This window comes from Vombatus ursinus, unplaced genomic scaffold, assembly GCF_900497805.2.
Source record: "Vombatus ursinus unplaced genomic scaffold, bare-nosed wombat genome assembly UNPS02015175.1, whole genome shotgun sequence".
NCBI lineage: Eukaryota > Metazoa > Chordata > Mammalia > Diprotodontia > Vombatidae > Vombatus > Vombatus ursinus.
In genome coordinates, this window is record NW_020954953.1 from 3,233,182 (window position 1) to 3,253,243 (window position 20,062).

Consider the following 20,062-nt stretch of genomic DNA (forward strand, 5'->3'; position numbering starts at 1 on the left):
TCTTGTCTTAACTGTAGGGGCGTGCTTCTCCGCTCTAATTCAGCCACAAACCATCACGTTTGCGCATTTCCAATCACACAGTCTCCAAGGATTGCACTGAGCCCAGAACTTTGAAATTCCAGCCTTCTACTCATGACCTCTAGTCTTACCTTTCTTATCTCTTGATTCATCTCTTACTCTCCAGGCATACCAACTTCATTTTGCCTTTTCATACCTACATTTCCAGTTTTAACTCCATGGATTTCCATGTAAATGCCTCAGGACTGCCTTAGACTCCTTTGTCCACTGAACTTGCCAACCACACTTGTGAATTCTCATCCCCTGAATAGCTTGTACTGTTTAGTTTGTCCATTGCTGCTCCAGAGCTGCTAAATGCCATTGTAAGCTACAAAACTATGTATTTCTCCTTATGCAAGTGCTTCCTTCATGGCTTCTCATGTGCATAACCTTGGTGTTTGGCTTTCCTCTCTTGTTAACTTCATATAAAATCAGTTTTTAGGTCCTATTGATTACACCTCTATTTGTCTCATCAGCCTCCATTTAATTAGGTACGCAGGTACATCCCCAGGAAAGGTCCTTCTTAACACTCACCTTATAGTCTTGTGTTATCCTCCTTTCCTTTGCCAATCTAGCATTGTGAAGTTGCCAGAATTATATTTCTTTTGCCCATACCATATGTCTCCCTGCTTGAAAACTTGAACTTGTATCTGGTTTATATGTGGTGAGGTCCTACCTCTACCGGACTGTAAGCTCCTTAAAAGCAGCAAAAATACCTGATTTCCATTTTATTACCTCCTCCAATCCTGTGCCTAATAGTTTTCTGCACCCAGTAGACATTTAATAAATGTTGTATTATGGTATAAATGCTACTAACTAGCTGTGTGTGACCTTGGGCAAATCAGCCTCTCCAAACCGTTTCTATATGTCTACAATAAAGGGATTGTGCTAGATGATTTCTAAAGTTCCTTCCAATTCTGAACTTCTCTTGTTTTATGAAAGGTAATTAGAGTGGCTGCCAGGAAAATGCTTTGAATACTATTAGGCCCTTTTTGTACAGCAAAGCCATGTACTTTGCAACATGGTATAAAAGGTGGTGCTCAAACTATCTTGAAGAAAAGATCCTGAAAGGTAAAGGTGAAGAGCATGTGCATTCCAGGCAGAAAGAACTGCTAGTGAAAAGGCATGAAGCAGGAGATAGAATCCCATGTATGAGAAGCAAAGAGAAAGCCTGTTTAGCTAGATCACATAAAATGCTAGAAGAGGCAGCTAGGCGGCACAGTTCATGGAGCACTGGGCCTGCAGTCAGGGAGACCTGACTTCAAATCCAACCTCAGACACTTATTAGCTGTGTGACTTTGGGTGAGTTACTGAACCATTGAAACTGAAACCATGAGTTTCTCAATTGTAAAAGAGTTACAGCTCTGGGAAATTGGAAGAATGGTGATAATTTCCAAAGAAATATGGAAATTTGGATGAGGGATGAATTAGGGGGAGAGGGAAGACAATGAGTTGTTTTGGACATGTGTTTGAGACATAAATAAAACATCCAGTTTGAAATTTCAGATAGGTGGTTGGTAATTTGGTACTGACACTCAGAGGAGAGATTTGGTAGGGGAGAAGGCATGAATAAATTTATTTTTGCAAAGTACAGTGATATATGTCTAAATCTCCTTTTTGTTTGCATCCTAATTGATAATATTTTATTTCAAGTAGAATAAAGAACCATGGTTGTATTACTTTATTCAGTCAGGTTCAAGGAGGTTTAGGATCATAGATTTAGATGTGAAAGATCCAAAGAAACTAGGGAACAGAGCATTTTAGAGACTTGGAACTGAAAGCTACAAATAGTACTAAAGGCAACACCCATTGCAAATGGCAAAAGTAATGTCCTTGTCCTTCCCTGGCAGGACTAGTAGTTTACTATCTCCAGACCTGCAACATATATCTAGCAAGGCTGCCATCTCAGTCAAGATGATGAATAAGAAGTATCGGGAGAAGTGGGCCTTGAGAAGTAAAGATTGCCTCTATTTTTCTGCCTATTTTGAACTACTTGGGCATCTGGACCAAAAATGTCAATTCTCCCTTATCTGGGAAGCTGCCTAGTTGATAAAGGATCTCACTATATGCTAGCTTACTAAATAGTATGTAGCTAGCTTGTAGCTGACTTGATGGGAAGAACATGTTTCATAGGATCATAGATTTACAACTAGATAAGACCTTAGAGGTCATAAGCTACCTGGGCATGAACTATGCTTCTTGTTAGGTGAGTGACCTCACCTCCTTGGTATGTACCTTACCTCAACTGACTATCTAGGTAGCCACAGACCTTGTTTCCTATTCCATCCAGCTTCTGCTGGGATACCAGGGAATTCAGCATCTGCATCTTCCTATCTGCCCTGCCAGTGCATGCATTTCCCTCATGGGTGGGCCTCTCATCTACCCAGTCCTCACCTGACTTTGTACCTATTGCTCTGGGAATGATAATAAAAGCATTACTATCATTGCTACTGGAATGGATATGACAATTTAGTGTCTGAAAGCTCTCCTCATGATCCTGGGGCCTACCTAGACCAAAACACTCCTAGGATGCCCTTGTTAGAATCAATAAATCAGCGAGCATTTATTAAGTACTTTCAGTCATGTCTGACTCTTCATGATCCCATCTTGGGATTTTCTTGGCAAAGATACTGGAGTGGTTTGCCATTTTCTTCTACACCTCACTTGACAGATAAGGAAACTGAAACAGGGTTAAATGACTTGCCCAGGGTCACACAGCTAGTAAGTGTTTGAGGCCAGATTTGAACTCAGAAAGAGGAGTCTTTCTGATACCAAGCCCAGTGCTTTATCCAGTAAGCCACCTCATGCCTGATTAAGTACTTAGTATGGACTTAATAAAATCCTGTAAGTTCCTTGAGGGTCAGAAGGTTGGGCACTGTGTGCCCAGCACTGTATGCCCAGCACTTGACACCGTGACTGGCAAAGAGTAGGCACTTAATAAATACTTGTTGATTGTTTAATCTAGTCCAACCTTCTCATTTAACAATTGAGGAAATTTAGAGAGATTGAACCTAGAGATTTAAATTGGTTAGAGAAGGGAAGAGAAAGGAAACTAAAGTGGCTGAACTCTGCCCCCTGCAGTTGTTGACCACCTAGAATTCAAACTAGGCTCCTAAAGGTAACTTCGAGAATATTAAGAAACCAAACCTGGCTAATATTTTTACTGGCTAATTTTTTTCATCCAATACCAATGAAAAAGAATTATAACAAAAGAGTAACAGACTGCACATTAGCCCAGCCATTGTGACTTATTTACCTTATCATACATTAGTAAAGTTAATTCCACACAAATTTATTAAGCTTCTGCTATGTCACTTTGCTAGTTGTTAGGTACACAAAGGTGAAAAAATGACATTCAGTCCTTGTACCCTGAAGCTTTCCGTTTGGTATAATGGGGGTGAGTGCTATACAGTTATCCTTTCACGTCATGACTTTCCCCATTTTGGGTTTTGATAGATCTTGGGTAAGCATAAGAAATTAAATGGGAATTTGGGGAGGAGTTTTGCAGAAACCGCAGGCATCACGTGAAAGCCAGCAGACGACATAGAACCTATGACCAAATATTTAACCCAAATTTTGCAATAAGGTACTGTAAACACCCCGTAAGAGAAAAAGAAAAAAATACAGACTTCTTCTCTAGTGTGAAGGGAGGGCCAAAAACTTTTATGCAGATTTTCCAGATTGTGGGGGCATTGTGCCCCAACCCCTGCAATGTGGAAGGGATAACTATACTCAGAGACAGATACCAGCTGTGTAACTTTGGTCAAATCACTTTATTCATCTCTATGCCTCAGTTTCCTTAGCTATAAAATGGGGATGCTAATATTTGCATTAGCCTGTAAGATTGTTGTGAGGAAATCACTCTAAACTTCAGTGTGTTCCACAAATGTGAGTTACTGTTATGAGAGGCAGGCTGGTATCATGGGAAAAAGTAGTCGACTTGAGTCAGGAGATTTGGATTCAAATGCTAGCCCAGAAACTTGGCTAGCTGTGGGACTATGACTATATATAGTTAAGATTTATACAAGTGTTATACAAGATAGGATATGATAAGTGAAAATGAGAGAGAAAAAACACTCAAATTTTATGAAGGAGTAATCAGTTTTAGCCTGAGGGGAATGGGGAAATACTTCATGGAGGAAGTAGAATTTGAGCAGGATCTTGAAGAGAGACATTTCAACAGGTTGAAAACAATCCATAAACAAGCATTAAGTGCCTCCAAAATACTAGGCACTTTGCTAGATGTTAGGGTTACAAAGATAAAAACAGAATAATTTCTGCTTTCAAAGACTTTATATTCTCTTGGGGAAGTAGTATATACATATGTATGTGTGTGTGTATAATTATATGTGTGTATACATATATACACACACATACATACATATATAAATACAAAATGTATAGACAGTAAACAAAAAGTGTCCTTTGGGAGATGGCATGGTCATTAGCCGGTGAGTGTAGAAGGTTGGAAAACTCACCTTTGGGAGGTAGAACTTGATCTGAGCTTTGAAAGGATTCTAAGAAGCATGGAGGTGAAGAGGGAGTGTATCCCCCGAAGGAGGGACAGTCTGGGCAAAGGCACAGAGTATGGCAAGGTAACATTTTGTATATAAAATATACATGCATACATATGTATGCAGTGCATACACACACATATATCTCAGCCTTGAAAGGTAGATTGGATCCACATTGTGAAGGGCATTGAGCACCAGAAAATTTTGTATGTTACCTGGAGACAAGATAGAGTCACTGAAGCCTTTTGAGCTGCTGTGTAACAAAGTCACACCTATGCTTTAGTGATATTTAATAATAGCTTTGGCAGCTATGTGGAGGATAGATTGGAAAGGGAGACACTTGAGGCAGGGAGACTGATGAAGAAACTATTCCAATAGTTTAAGTAAAAAATATTGCAGGCCTCAACTAGGATGGTAGTCTGTGAGTGTAGACAAGGCAGAAATGCAAGAGCAAAAAAAAAAAATTGCAAAATGAACTTTTCTCAGTCCTCATTCTCCTTGACCTTTCTGTAACCTTTGACACTTGATCACTCACTCCTCCTTGACATGGTCTTTTCTCTAGGTTTTCAGGACACTGCTCTCTCCTGGTTTTCCTTCTACCTATCTGATCACTCAGTCTCTTTTGCTGATCTTCATCTGTATCATGTCCTCTAATTGTGCCCCCAGCACTTGGTCCTAGGCCCTCTTCTCTTCTCCATGTATACTACTTCACTACATTTTATCAGCTACCATGAATTTAACTACCATCTATCTCTATGCTGTGATTCTCAAATCTATCTTTCCTACCCCAATGTCTCTGCTGACCTCCAGTCTCACATCTCCAACTGCCTATCAAACATCTCGAATTAGATATCCGGTAGACATCTTCAACTCAGTAAGTTCAAAATGGAGCTCATTATTCTTCCCACCAAACCCCACCCCACTCCTACCTTCCGTATTGCTGTAGAGAGCAACACCCATCTCCCAGTCTCCCAGGCTCTCATCCTGGACTCCTTACTATCTCTTGCCCCCCATATCCAATCCAATTCAATCTGTTACCAAGACATGTCAATTTCACCTTTGCAACAACTCTCTAATATGTCCCCTTCTCTCCTCTGGCACACTGCCATCCATCCAATGCAGGCCCTCATCACCTCAGGCCTGGACTATTGCAATGACCGAATGGTGAGTCCGCCTGCCTGAAACCTCTCCTCACTTCGATCCACCCTCCATTCAGCCACCAAAGTGATTTTCCCAAAGCCACGAAGGGATCACATGACCACTCCGCCCCACTCATTAAACTCCAGTGGCTTCCTATTACCACCAGAATCAAATACAAAATCCTCTGACATTCAAAGCCCTTCATCCAATAGCCCCCTCCTACCTTTCCAGTCCACTTACTCCACACCACATACTCTTTGATCTAGCCTCTTGGCTGTCCCATGAAAAAGACACTTCATCTAGCTCCAGTAATTTTGTCTGACTGTCTCCCATGTTTGGAATTCTCTCTCCTCATCGCCATCTACTGGCTTCCCTGGCTTCCTTTAAGTATCAACTAAAATCCCATCTTCTACAGGAAGTCTTCCCCAATCCCTCTTAATTCTAGTGCCTTTCCTTTCTTTTTATCCTGCATATAGCTTCTTTGTATATATTTGTTTTCTTATTGTCTCTCCTGTTAGACTGTAAACTCTTTAATGACAAGAACTTTTTGTATCCCCGGTGCTTAGCACAGTGCCAGGTACATAGCAGATGCTTAATAAATATTCATTGACTGACTGAAGAGATGTTGTGGAGATAGAATTAACAAAACTCAGCAAATGATTCAATGTATGGGTGTATGGGGCAGAAGGGGGAAAAACAAGCATTTGTTAAGCATCTACTATGTGACAGGCACTGTGCTAAGTGTTTCACAGTTTGTTTGTTTTTTTTCATTTGATCCTCACAACAACACTATGAGAAGAGTTGAGGATAACTCTGAGATTGCAAATATAGGTAACTGAAAAGATGTTGGTCCCCTCATAAGGAAATTGGGAAAGGGAAGAGAGATACAGTAGAGATGAATTATTTTGGAGCATGTTAAATTTGAAATACCTATAGGATACTGAATGAAAACTGTTCAAAAGGCTATTACTGATTTAGAACTAGAACTCTGGAAAGGGTAGAACTGAATAGATCAGGTAATCATTTGTATAGTGATAATAACTGAATTAATGTTGTTATTGAGAGTAGAAGTGTGGAGAGAAAAGAGAAAAGGGTCCAGATCAAAGCTTTTGGTTACATCCACAGTTAGGCATTCAGACTACATGTTCCTTGAGGCACAGCAGAACTTAGAAATCTAGTATTCTTTCCTCCTAAATTCACACTTTTTATTCTTATTCCAATTTGGACAAAAATAATGAAAGTAGTCTAGCTTTTTCTGTTGTTTCTTTAATTGGCTGTTCAAAATTCTAACTGAGTTTTGTAGCTTAAAATTATATTATTGAAACAGTTTGTGGGGGAAAAAAAATCCTTGAGGCAGTCCAGGGAAGAAAGTGAAGTAAGACTGGAAAAATACACTGTGGAGAAATTTGGATGCCAAGATAGGAAGTTGTATTTTATCCTATAGGCAATAGGATGCCACTGAACATTTTTGAATAGGGCGATGGCATGATCAGACTTGAACATTAGAAAGTTTGTTTTGGAAGCGCCATGAAGGAGTGATTGGTCAGGGAAATGACTATAGATAAAAAGACCAGATGGGAGGCTATTACAGTAGTCCAAGCAAATGGGGATAGGGCCTGAAAAGTATATTGATTCTAGTTTATGCCATGAACTGTATCCCAGTTCATAATCAAGTTGTGGGAAGGATTTTTTGAACCTCAAAAAAGTAAAGTGAGTATTATTAGGGGATTGAGGGAAGTAGGGATTACTAAGAAGAGAAGGAAAGTTAAATCTACACTACAGTGATTGTGATCAGGAAAGAGAAAAGTGAAAGAAGTTATAAAAAATTCAGGAAAAGTGTAGGAATACAGGAACTATTGCATTTCTTAATCTCAACCTATATTATAAAGCAGTATTTCTAAAAATGATTTAGTGCTGGTTACAAAATAGAAAAGTGTATTAGTGAAACAAACCAGACAAATAAGAATCAGAAATAATTTAATTTAGTTACCTCATATTTAATAAAACTAAGAACAGAAACTATCAGGATAACTATATGATAGGAATGACTGAGAAAATGGGAAAGTAGTTTAGCAAAAAAAGTTTAAATCAGAATCATATACCATATACAATAATAAATTCCAAATGGACAAGCAATCTAAATATAAAAGATCTCATTTTTAAAAAATTGGAGAGAAATGGAAGGAGGTGCCTCGTACAATCCTCCTTTATGTAGAAAGGTCTAGATGGAATTACTGTCGTTTGTTTTTGCTTAACTCTTGCTTTATTATAAGGAAAGGCTCAAGGAAAAAGGGTTATATTTGGAAATTATTGATATAAACCCAGAAATCAAGAACAAAACTTTTTTTAAAGTTCAGGAAAAATTAGAGATGAGAAGAAAAAAAAACACAGAATAGATAAAACAAGATAACCCTTTGCCAAATAGAACCTCTTGAAGTCATATAGTTTATGTGATAAGTTAATCCAATGTAATACAATGAAAGAATTACTTTCTGATAAAATTAATGTTTTAACTGGAGCCTGATAGCATTTTTAAAGTATCTATCCTATTCATGCCTTTATTAAAGGGAATTTCAGATTATGAGCAAGAAGGGATTATTTTAGGGATCTTAGAAATAGCCTTCAAATTATATGTTGTATATGTATCATATCTGTAGTTTTGGCCTGCTTCTCTTAGAGAGTAAAGGCAGTAGTAGAAGCAATAACCTCTGTGAGGTGCCCTCCCACACCCCAGGGAGAAGACCAAACTGAGACTCTATATTCTTATTTAGGCTCTCCCAGAAGTTACTGTCACCATCAATTTTCACTCTCATCCATAGTTGATTAACCACTGTTTCCAAAACTCTGACTGTTGGCTGTATCTACCCTCCCTCTGATTGTACCCACCTAGTTCCCTTCAAATTCCACAGTCCCTTCTGTACCCAGCTTCCTCCTGCCACTCAAGATTGTGCATTCTAAATTTCCTTTAATCCAAATCTCCTCTTATTTGCCACCCCTAATGCATATCAGCAGTTTCCAGTTCTGCAGTTCAGGCATTCGCTATCTTGGTTTTTGTTGATGATCTGTTGTGGTTTTAGTCAAGACTAAGTCCTTATATAAGGAACAGACCCTTCAATCAAATTCACTATGTTCAGTTCCAATATTCCTAACATTTTAGGAATAAACCTTTAGAAACAACCTTCCTCAATATTTGATCTCTAATACCTTTGACTACTCCCTCTGTGCTTTCTTTCTGACCCATTGCTTTGTCAACAAAACAAAACAAACAAAAAATCCTGAACTACACGAAAAATGTGACTCAGATGTTTTTAAAGACCCAACTTGGTAACTGTCATGCCTGTCTGAGCTGTGCAACAGCCGTGTCTATTTTTGCTTTTGTAAAGCCTTGGCAATTGCCATTTTAAGAAGAGTGAGAGTGCTTCAATCTCTTATTAAATCAGTTCACAAGATATATACAGACCACTGTAAAAAATAGGATATTTATCTTGGTTTATATTTTCAAAGGTAGTTTTTCTTACAGAAGGAGTTAGAAACATTAATTATTTTCTAGTTTTCTGTGACTCACGCTCATTTATCGTAAGTAATATTATAAAAATCTAAGCAGTAGAAACGTTTATAAACAAAACCAGCAACGACATGGAAGTTTGGTATATGGACCTTTCTACCATCTTTCAACATTTTCTAATAGAATCTGACAGAAAGTCCCTTGCTGATACCAAAAGCTGTGATCTAGTAAGTGCGCAGCTCTTATCAACATAGCAAAAAGAAGATTCTATTTTCTTTGCTATGATAGAACTAATAATAGGCTGTCAGATTTTTGCAGGTCCTAATTGTACTCTTCTTGTTTGCTAATTATTGCATTATATAGAAATGAATAGTGACAAACCAGTATTTCTGAAAATGTTTTTCTTTGAATAAATGAAAAAAATGTATTTAATGCTATGTACTAAGCACTGTGCTAAGAGCTGAGGATACAACTAAAAAACAAAGTTCTTGCCCTCAAGGTTCTTACCTTCCAATGGATCTAGACAACAAACATGGGGGAATGGTAGACTGAGAGAGACACTTTGGTCCTGAAATGTACTGGGTTAGGGAATGGTATTGTGGGGAAGTAGATTGGCAGCAGATTCAGGAACAGTGAGTGGCAGAGTTGATTTGATTATGGTTCCAAAGTAGAAGTTTTGGAGATGAAAGAATTAAAACCTCTAAGGCATGGTCTCTGGGGCTGGTGGTTCATCTCCAATTCGCAGCATTGGTGCCTTATGTATAATAGGGACTTAAATGCTTGTTGAATTGTCAACATGAATTAAATAGTCTAAATGAAAACTAATGGAAAACTTACAAAAGCCTTACCCCCAAAAAATCAGAGTGTAGAAATCAAGAATCAATCTTAAGAGCTTTAGCGGCACCCCTAACCTCTTGAAACATGTATCTCCTATCCCACACATTGAGTAGTTGTTCATATCGTTGAATCCCTGAAGGAGAGAGGAGGCAGTTCCAGGTGATACGATCATCAGCTATTTCACTCTGTTTCCAAATATGGGACGGTCCTGGACGAGCCAGTAGGGTAGATTTTCATTGAGAAGGCCTTATCTGTTAATAAGGATAATTTTAGTAGAATGGTAAGAAGATGCCATGACTTTACAATGTAAACAGTTATACCTTTCCAAGAAGATCCCAAGGACTCTTTTCTTCTAGAAACATGGTTCCTTTTAGACGAGGAAATGTCTATTCCTTCAGCATGTTTTAATTCAGGTCCCCATGACTACCACTCCATCCTCTTTTCTGATTGACTAGTGAAAATTTTTCTTTGCCTTCTAAAGGTAATAAGTAATCCTTGCAAAATCATTGCAAAATCATTGCAAAATGAGAGTGAGCCCTCAGTTATGTGTGCATTCTATTCAATTCCTTAAATACAAGATTAACATAATCAGCATAAAGCTTCTGATTGGGTAAAATTGTCCATCAGCAATCATAACCTAAACATTAATATGTGATTGGATACCATAAAATAATTATATTCCAATAACATACATAATCCATCTGATTGAAAAATACATTTACATTTTCTTGATCATTACAGATATATTAGATTGATTGTTTAAAATATGCATGTTGACTCCCTTCTCCTGTCCCCAATTCACTTTTCACTTGAACAGCAGCTCTTCAGTGTCCTGTAGGTACTATATTTATAGTGAATAAAGATAACAATAGCATATGTTAGAGGGGTTGTGGTAGGACAGGGATATTAATATATTGTTGGTGGGTACAACTGTTCTGGAAAACAATTTGGAACTATGCCTCCAAACTTTCCATATTTTGACCCCATGATTACCAACATTAAGCATATACCTCAAGGAGATCAAAGATAGAGGGGCAGAATGGCCATATACATATACACAAATAATTATAGTAGCCCTTTTTATGATATCAAAGAACTAGAAATAAAGTGGGCATCTATCAAATGGGGAATTGTTGAACAAATTGTGATGAATGAATATAATGAATTATCTTTGTTCCATGAGAAATTACACAAATGAATACTTCTGAGAGTACTCCATTTTCCATTAGCTGTTCTGCTTGGCTTCAGACTCCAGGAAATATGTCCTCCCCCCAGGATAAACTGATCACTAGAAATCTCACCACCAAAAAGAATGACTCAGGTTTTGATAATCCACACTTTCTCAATACTTTTTCAGTCGCCTCTGGTCTCTGATAGTAGGGCTGGAGAGTGGAGTACTTAATACCTCCCAGAGCCTTTCCTTATAGGAGGCTGAAAGACTTCCTGGTAATTTCTATTTTCTATCTGCTGCTTTGTTTAGCTTTGACTCTTTCATTTTCAGGATTGACAGTGCCCTTCCCACCCTTTTAAGCTTCCTTTTGTATATTGTCTTCCCCCCATTAGATTGGAAGCTCCTTAAGGTTAGGGACCACGTCTTTTTCTTATTTGTAGCCCTAGCACTTAGCACCGGAAGGACCCCAAGTGTAGAGAAAGTGGACCTTGCTTGTGTAAAGAGGCCCACCTGTGGCAAGGGTTGTCTTTGTGTGGCTTGAAGGGAGCAGAATAGAAATCTCTAATTTCTTCTCTCCCTCCCTCCCTCCACTCTTCTCCAAGGAAGACTTTAATTCTTTCCAGGAAGGGAAACTAGAAATTGGTGCCTCAGACCACTCTGCTGTCCTCCAAGAGTTTTGTGTCATGGACTGCTTTGGTAGCCCAGTAGAACCTATAGATGGACAAATAATTGATAGGAATTCTAAATTTCAGTAGTAGAAATAAAGATGTGATTATTTTTTCCCGTGAAGTTAATTGAAACCCTTGAAATCTATCCAAGAACCTGTTGAGGAAGATGGGCTGTTTCTGCATCCCAGGTTAAGAACTACAATAGACTTTAATACAAAATAAATACTTGCACTGAATAAGACAATGAGAAATTTTGCTCGTGAAAGAATCGCTCAATTTATTAATATTTCTTTTTATCTTTCAGCTTGAAAGCCTATACAACTATAATTGCCCTCAGATTCAATTGTCATTGTCACGAGTGTCATCTTATAGACTTGTTTTTAGCTTTAATTTAAAAAAACAAACAAACCAGGCAGAAGCTCCACAGAAAGCTTTTGCAGTCAGTAAGGGAGTGTTATTGGGGATATACTTCACATACTAATGGAAACAATTTTATCCATTAAAACAAAATTATACTGTTTCATCAGTTCTAAAACCTGAAAGTATCTCTTCATCTAGGTATAGATTTTAAAATGCTAAAATATTATAATTAATGCAGAAATTACTAGCCCCACCTATCAGTGAAAATGAAGAACTACAAACAATTCCTAATAAAATACAGAGTGGAAAAGTATTCTGATTTGCATTAAGTCCCAAAAGAGTATTACAGCAAAAAATAGTTTTTATTTTATTATTTATTTTAATGAAGATACTTATGTGATTTTATTTGGTATAATTAATTTAGTGCCTGTTCTTGGACAAAGTGCTAATTCTAAAAGGTTGTCATTTTAAAGCCCTGGAAAAAGACTTGAGAGTCACAAAGAGCGATTTCTTTATGCCATATGGGAATTTTCACAGAAAATTAAATGTGTCTTGGAATTGCCAAATTGAACTTTATAAAATGACTATTATAGCATGTAAAGTGCCCTTTTCTGATACTATTTTATAATTCCATATAATATGAATCAATGCTCCTGAGAAGCATTAAAGGCTGAATTCTGCACATATTTAGTTTTTAAAAGTGGCTGTTTGATTCATACTGTTCACAAAGGAATTTCATGACCTACCTAGAGGGAAGGAGGAAATAACAAGATAACTGAGTATCCAGACCAAATGCTTATTCAGGAGGGATAGAAAATGGGGCCTGTGGCAATGAACATAGGGTAATTGCCTGAGGGAACTACAATACAGTTATAGTCCTTTGTTAAATATAATATTTACCCCTATTCTAAGGAGCATTTGAAAACCTTCTGATTGTCCCTAAAGATCTGCAAATTGTTTTTAAATATTCTAATGAGGTGAAGTGATGGGGAATGTGCTAGACTCTGGGTTTGACCCTTATTTGTGAATCATTAGTTTACTAGAAAAGACTGATTTTTTTAAAAGCTTTCGGTCCATTAATGAAAAGCAAGCACATATAAAACCCACTATCAGGAGGAAAAGTCTTTGTTAATAAACAATTAGTTTAGGTCTTAAATTTAAATGTTTATATTTATTAATGGATATTAATATATTTGCATTTCTTTTCAGTCATTTAAACATTTTTAGTTTGGGGTGAGAACAAGCTGTAAACTACTCTGACCTCTCTTTAGCTTTGTTTTTAAATGAAGAATGAAATTCAGCACTTAATCAGAATGCCTAACCATAGGCACTCAGGTGAGGCAGTTAAAGCAGTGAGAAGTAGCGACTGAGTGGCTAACCGTTCTCTCTCAGAGCAAGACTAGTTTTTATGGGTAAGTCAGTTACAGTGAGCTAATTCAGATGCAGTAGGGTAGTAGCTCTTTAGAGATTGACCCAGTATTAGCTGAATACAGCAGATGGATGTCAATGATAGTATCTTGTGCTTTATGTAGCTATGCATTCATTCAGCTTAGAAGGAACTGTAGCGATTGAATGAGCGGAAGAGGGACAGAAGAATCAGTAGTGGTCTTGGGTGCTGTACCAAAGTGTATAAGATACTTTCAACTATATCAGTGTCTCTGAAAGCTACTACACAGTTGCATGTGCATCAGCTCAGTTTACCAGACTTACCTACCCAAACTGGTCTTATACAGAGACAGAGAGGGGAAGGGGGTTGGGTGGGGTAGGGGGAAACACACACACACAGAGAGAGAGAGAGAGAGAGAGTTAGATGGCTATTTAGTTGATTTCATATAGGAGGAGTAAGGTATAAGCCAGATTTAGGCAAATAGCTTTCAGACTCAACTCCCATTCTGTCCTATTCAGTGACCTCGAAGAGATGAATGCCTTCATTATGCCTTTTATTTGGATATTAGGTACCTACCATGCCCAAGGTCCTATGCTAGGTGCTAGGGTTATAAAGACAAGTGTTTGCTCTCAAAGTTTACAATTCTAGGGGTAGGGAGTAGAGAGGACAAATATAGAATGCTTGAAGAAAGAGAGAGAAATCGGGAGAGGGGAAACAATTGAGTTGAAACTTGAAGGGTAACAAGGATTTTAAAAGGCAGAGATGGTAGGGCAATATATTCCAGGCCTAGAGGACAGTTTGTGCAAGTGGACAGAGTGGAAGATAGCATGCCAAGTTCTAGGAGCAGCCAGAAGTCCAGGTGAGCTGGAATATAGAATGCATGAAGACAAGTGATAGGAAATTTGTCTGCATGGTAGATTTAGAGATAAGATGTGCAGGACTAAGGATTTGTATTTTATCCTATAGTCCAATGGTCTCCAAAATTTTAAGAGAATGTATTCCAAGGTGGAATGCATTCATCCCCTGTAACCTCAGGGGTCATGGGAATATTATGGCAACAAGAGCCACAACACAGTAGAAAAAAGAATTTTCTTAAAGTAACTAAAAACATAATGAGGGAAAGCTTAGGCTTCTAAAAGCTGGAGGAAGACCTGAGGACATCCCTGCAGAGTTGGTGGTGTGGATATGGAGTTCCCAGAGTCATGGGTTTTATCTAAGTAAAAGTCTTCCCAAATTATTAAGGGCAATACTGTTTATATGAAATTGAGTTCTTTGGGGGGCAGGTCTAGATTAGACCTTTTACAACAGGTGTCATCCAGTGGTTTAGCACTTGACTATTATATCAACATAAGAACAAATAAGGGATTCTAGTGAATGTGTTCAGATTGAAGCTACTACATGTCCAAAATAGAGATCTTTCATTCAATCTGTCTTAAAATAAACTCTTCAGCAAAATACTACTCTATAAATACATGATTTCTGGGAATGTGTAGGTTCAGAAGGAAAGTATTAGAATTTCTATTTAAGTTTTTTTAAAAATCTAAATTAATAAAGAAATAAAGCTTTACTATTATTGTGGTTAAATGTGGCATTAGACCTTCAAACCTTCTCTTCTTTTTGAGGGCTAGCTCACTTATCCAACATGCACTCATGCAGACAGATCTGAGGAATCTCTAGGGAGTGCTACAAATCACTCTAAGGATCCTACTGGTAATCTTGATGTGGTAGAGCTATACTTCAACTACTTAAAACTGTAACTTTTGAGCCCCCACTGGTATGCTTCCCATTTACACAAAACAAGCAAGATCACACTATTTCTAACTCTTAAATCACAAAACTGTTACTAAACAGAATGCAAAGCAAAAAGACACTTACTTTTTGTGTCAGATGGTCATATGTCACATACAGTTCATGAGTTATCCTTAGAGAAGGAGACTTCCACAATGTGCAAGCATTGACAATGGCACCATTATATATGCCTTTGCCTTCATTGAATTACAGTTTATGGATACCTGGTTAAATGAATTTATAGATTGTGTTATTTATTTTTAACTAGATTCATTTTTATAAAATGGATAAGTGGGCTTAAAAGATCCCTACAGTGAAACCATGGGTTGAAAGTAATACTAAGAATCTGAACACAAGTTAAAAACAAATATTAGAGCTGACACTTTTCCTTCTCTTAGAATGTGAGTTCTTTGTCAGCCACATTATGAGATAAAATCAATGATGATCTAATCAAATCCAAATCCAAGAATTTGGACCCCTAAATTCAAAATTTGAGAAGATATGTTGCATCATAAGATATTGCATTTTATTTTTGTATTATAATTGTGTTATATTACTTGATATATGGATTTACATATATTACTATTAATGATGGACCTCATCCTAAGGGTATATTCTACTTTGAGATATTAGCTAATGATGGCATAAATCCATTATGATTAGTAAGTCATTTTAAAATTAAGCTTTTGTTGCTCAAAATGAAGTAAGTGGGTCTCATATAAAATGTACTCTTGTATCTATGTACTTTGAAAACTTGGAAACAAATTTCTAAACCGTCCAAAACTCTTTCAAATAGTTTTAATGGGTTTAAATACATTTGTTAAAAATATAAAAAATGAATTACCTGATTTGTTTGCAAGGACAACTCTCTGACACCAGGGAATGCTGAGATTTACAAGCTGAATTTCAACAAAACCTTGGCATGTCTGTTGGATGGGTTTGAAAAAGAATTGCCATAATTTAACAAATATTGTTAAAGGTGAATTTCTTCTATTTTCTTCTATATCTTTGTGAGCTTCCTTTTTCAGCTACAACAGCCATTAAAATCAACTTGTGAAATAAACTGGACTTAGAATGAGATTAATAATGTAATATACACTGATAGTCATTGATAAAATCCTCTAGTTTTTCCTGTTTGCCCCTTATAAAGATAGCAATAATAGTAATATCAGTGTGGTGGCTGACATCTTTTTCAGTGAAAAGTTTCTCAAAATGTGGTGTTGTTGATGAAATTGGTACTTATAATTATTTTTTCAACAGCAAATTGAGATCAATATTTTGTTTTTATAATTGCTGCAACAGAAGAGCCCTTTTCACATAAATAAATTGCTATAAATGGTAGTAAAATCAGCTTCAAATACTTGTTTGATGTACTTTCAAAATGTAACAATTCTTATTTAGATAGCATACGTCCAAATGGATCATATTTGACCATATGGCAAGTTGGCTCTTTATCATGTGCATTAAGAAATATCTAGGTCATAAAACAAAATAAGAATTGCTTTTATGGACAGTTAAGTGATTAATAATCGGATTTTTATCCTTCTGTTTAATTTTCTGCACAAGTATTTTTTAAGTTGAGAAACATGAAAAATATTATGTTGTAAATTTAATACATGAAATTACTTTTTCTGGATCAGAGTATGCATTTGAGGACCTTGCATTAATAGTTTATTTAGTGTACACTTCCCTTCCCCCCAAAAAATCCACCAAATTAATGTTTTAGGAGGTAAATTTTTACCTAAAATGAATTTACTTAATAAGAAAAATGTCATTTCTTTTGACTCAGTCCCTCCCATGAAGTACTTTGTCCTAAGAAAACTAGCATGTTTTACAATGCAATTTGTTTTAGAAATGCCCTTTGCTATGCCTTAATATTGTCATACAATTTTATAAAGTACTTTCTTTTTAAATAACTTTTTAAAATATAAAGTTGATTACTCACATAAGAACATGAAAAAATGTATATAGCTCCTCATTCATACTTGTGAAGCATGAGATGTGTCCAAATTACAAGAACCATAATTTAACTAGTCCTAGCAGACTTGCTTTCTATCTTGACATTGACTCTGTCAGTGCAAAATCTAATGCAATTCTCCCATATTATATCAAAATCCATCAAATATGTTGAAAGTTACCCTTAATTTGGCATCACCATAAATAGATGTGCACAGTAACAAATCTTCCCTAATATCAGTTTTGACAACATCCAACCAGAAGAACGTCCTAACTATATCTATTCCTTCATCCACTTGCAATGCAAAATAGTTAATTCAGTTAATTTCCTGAAAAGGTTTTCAGACATATGGACAATTCTTCGCACTATATTATCTACATATGGAGGCATTTGAAGCTGTTTTACATATGATTTGCTAAACCTCATTTTAACCACATAGTTACAGGTATCAACACAATTTGTCCTTTTGCCCCAATTGAATGAAAGAATCACACTTGGGAATTCAGTGAACAACCATATATGAAACAAGCAATCCATTTGATGTCACAGACATGGTTTTTGTATAACATAAGTCAATTCTTGCTTATTAAAAGCATTTTATTTCCTCCAGAAAAATCCTCATTTTGCCAATATATTCTGCATGTATGTTTGATGTAATTTCAAATTATTATGTTTTATACTATCTGTTGGTAGGTCATTCATACAAAGCAAACATAGCTATCTTTCTTTTCAATCAATAACAGTGCTTGTGAATCCCAATAATAAACAGAGTTGATCACATTTTATATATCTCAGCTTTTTTACTTTATATTTATGTACCTTTGCTATGGATAGAATGCTGGACATTCTATGTCAGGAGTCAGGAAGATGTGAGTTTAAATCCAGACACAGATATTGTATGAACTGGAGCAAGTCACTTAACCTCTCTCCATCTCAGTTTCCTTATCTGTAAAATATGGATAAAAATATCACCTATTTCACAGGGTTATCATGAGGATCACGTGAGATAATATGTGTAAAGTGCTCTGCAAAACTTAAAGCACTATACAAGCACTATTTTTGTTTTTGGTATCTTTGCTTGCACTAATTTTAGCTACGCTAATCGATTTTCTTTATAGTTCTATATTTACTCAGCATGATAGGATTAATATTATTTCACTTTTTAAAAATTAGAGGTAATAAAATTTTAAGATAATTCAATTTAAATGTAATTTTCAAGGATTTCAAACAATTATCTGTAATCATTCTTAAGTTATGTCAATTTTTTTAAAAGTTGACTTTATTTAGGAGAAGAAGCCATCTTACCATTTTGTGCTTACCAATATGGATGACATTGAGAAACAGTACTGGTATTATGGCAATTCTAACTTTCATGTAAAGATTATTTAACTTTGAATTTACGTATTTCATGTATAAATGCAACAAGAAGTACAATAGCAAAACTTTCTGTGTCATGGGCCTACCCTGACCAATGACTATAAAAATGGCAGATTATACCTGCATCAAGACATTTAATCTATACTGACTCAAATTTAACCTCATGTGTAAGGTTATGTTGAATAAATACCTCACCATTTCAACTTCTGGAGTGAGTTCACTGTTTAAATCTTGCTTTTGTTGACTTCAATGTGAATTTTGTTTTCACTGAAATAGATAGATGTGTTTATGCAGGACTTGTAAAATGTATCTAATAATTTGGGCCATTGCTTTACATGCCTCAAGAAGGTCTCAGACTCTCTGGGGAACATGCCCGACAGTTTGGAAAATGAAAATTGAGGCAAGAAGTGATCAATAACTGGACCGTAGGGTAGGACATACTGATCATGCTCTTCTTTCCCTTTCTAATAATAATTCTAATAATAGTCTTTGTGAATGGCTGAGACTGGAATGATTAGTCCCAGGCGAGTGCAACCTCTTCACTCTTCTGTATGTCACCATTATAGGCATTATGAGAGCCAGGACTGGTACTGCTCTGTACAGAAGTGCTGTGGTATTTAATCTTTGCTCATCATTGGAAGTCCTTATCCTCTGTTATGTGGAGCTAGAGAGTCAGATCAGGTACCATTTTTTTTTACATGTGGCAGTGGCAGCTAAGAGGTACAGGTGTTTACCAAGAACCTCATATGGGCATGTCCTCCTTCAAAATGCCCCATATACAAAAAAGATTCCATTCTCTTCTGTATAGTTTTCAGTTAGATTTTAGGTCCAATATATTTGTACTGATTAACCAGCATGGTCTGTCCAGCTGCATAGCATAATGTAGACAATAAACATACATACATACATACATACATATATATATAATATATATGTATGTGTACACACACATATAGACATACACATATTCACCTGCATAGAGAGTTAGACCAAACTCTTTGAGTAGTTAATGGATACCATTTAGGAAATGAAATATTCCAAGGTTTGATACCATCAGCACAATGTTGGACACATTTGGAAGTTCTTGCCATGCACGGGAAACCTCTCTCCTATTTGGACTCATCACTGGATATCCTCTACAATGGTGACAAATACTTTTAGCAAGAATGTCACCCTATTTTATACCTCATGATAATAAAAATCAGTCTCATCAAATGGAATTATTTCTATTGTTAATAGAAATTATAATAATCTTACAAGGAATCTTACATGATTTTGAAGTATTCCGTGGGAGAAAATCT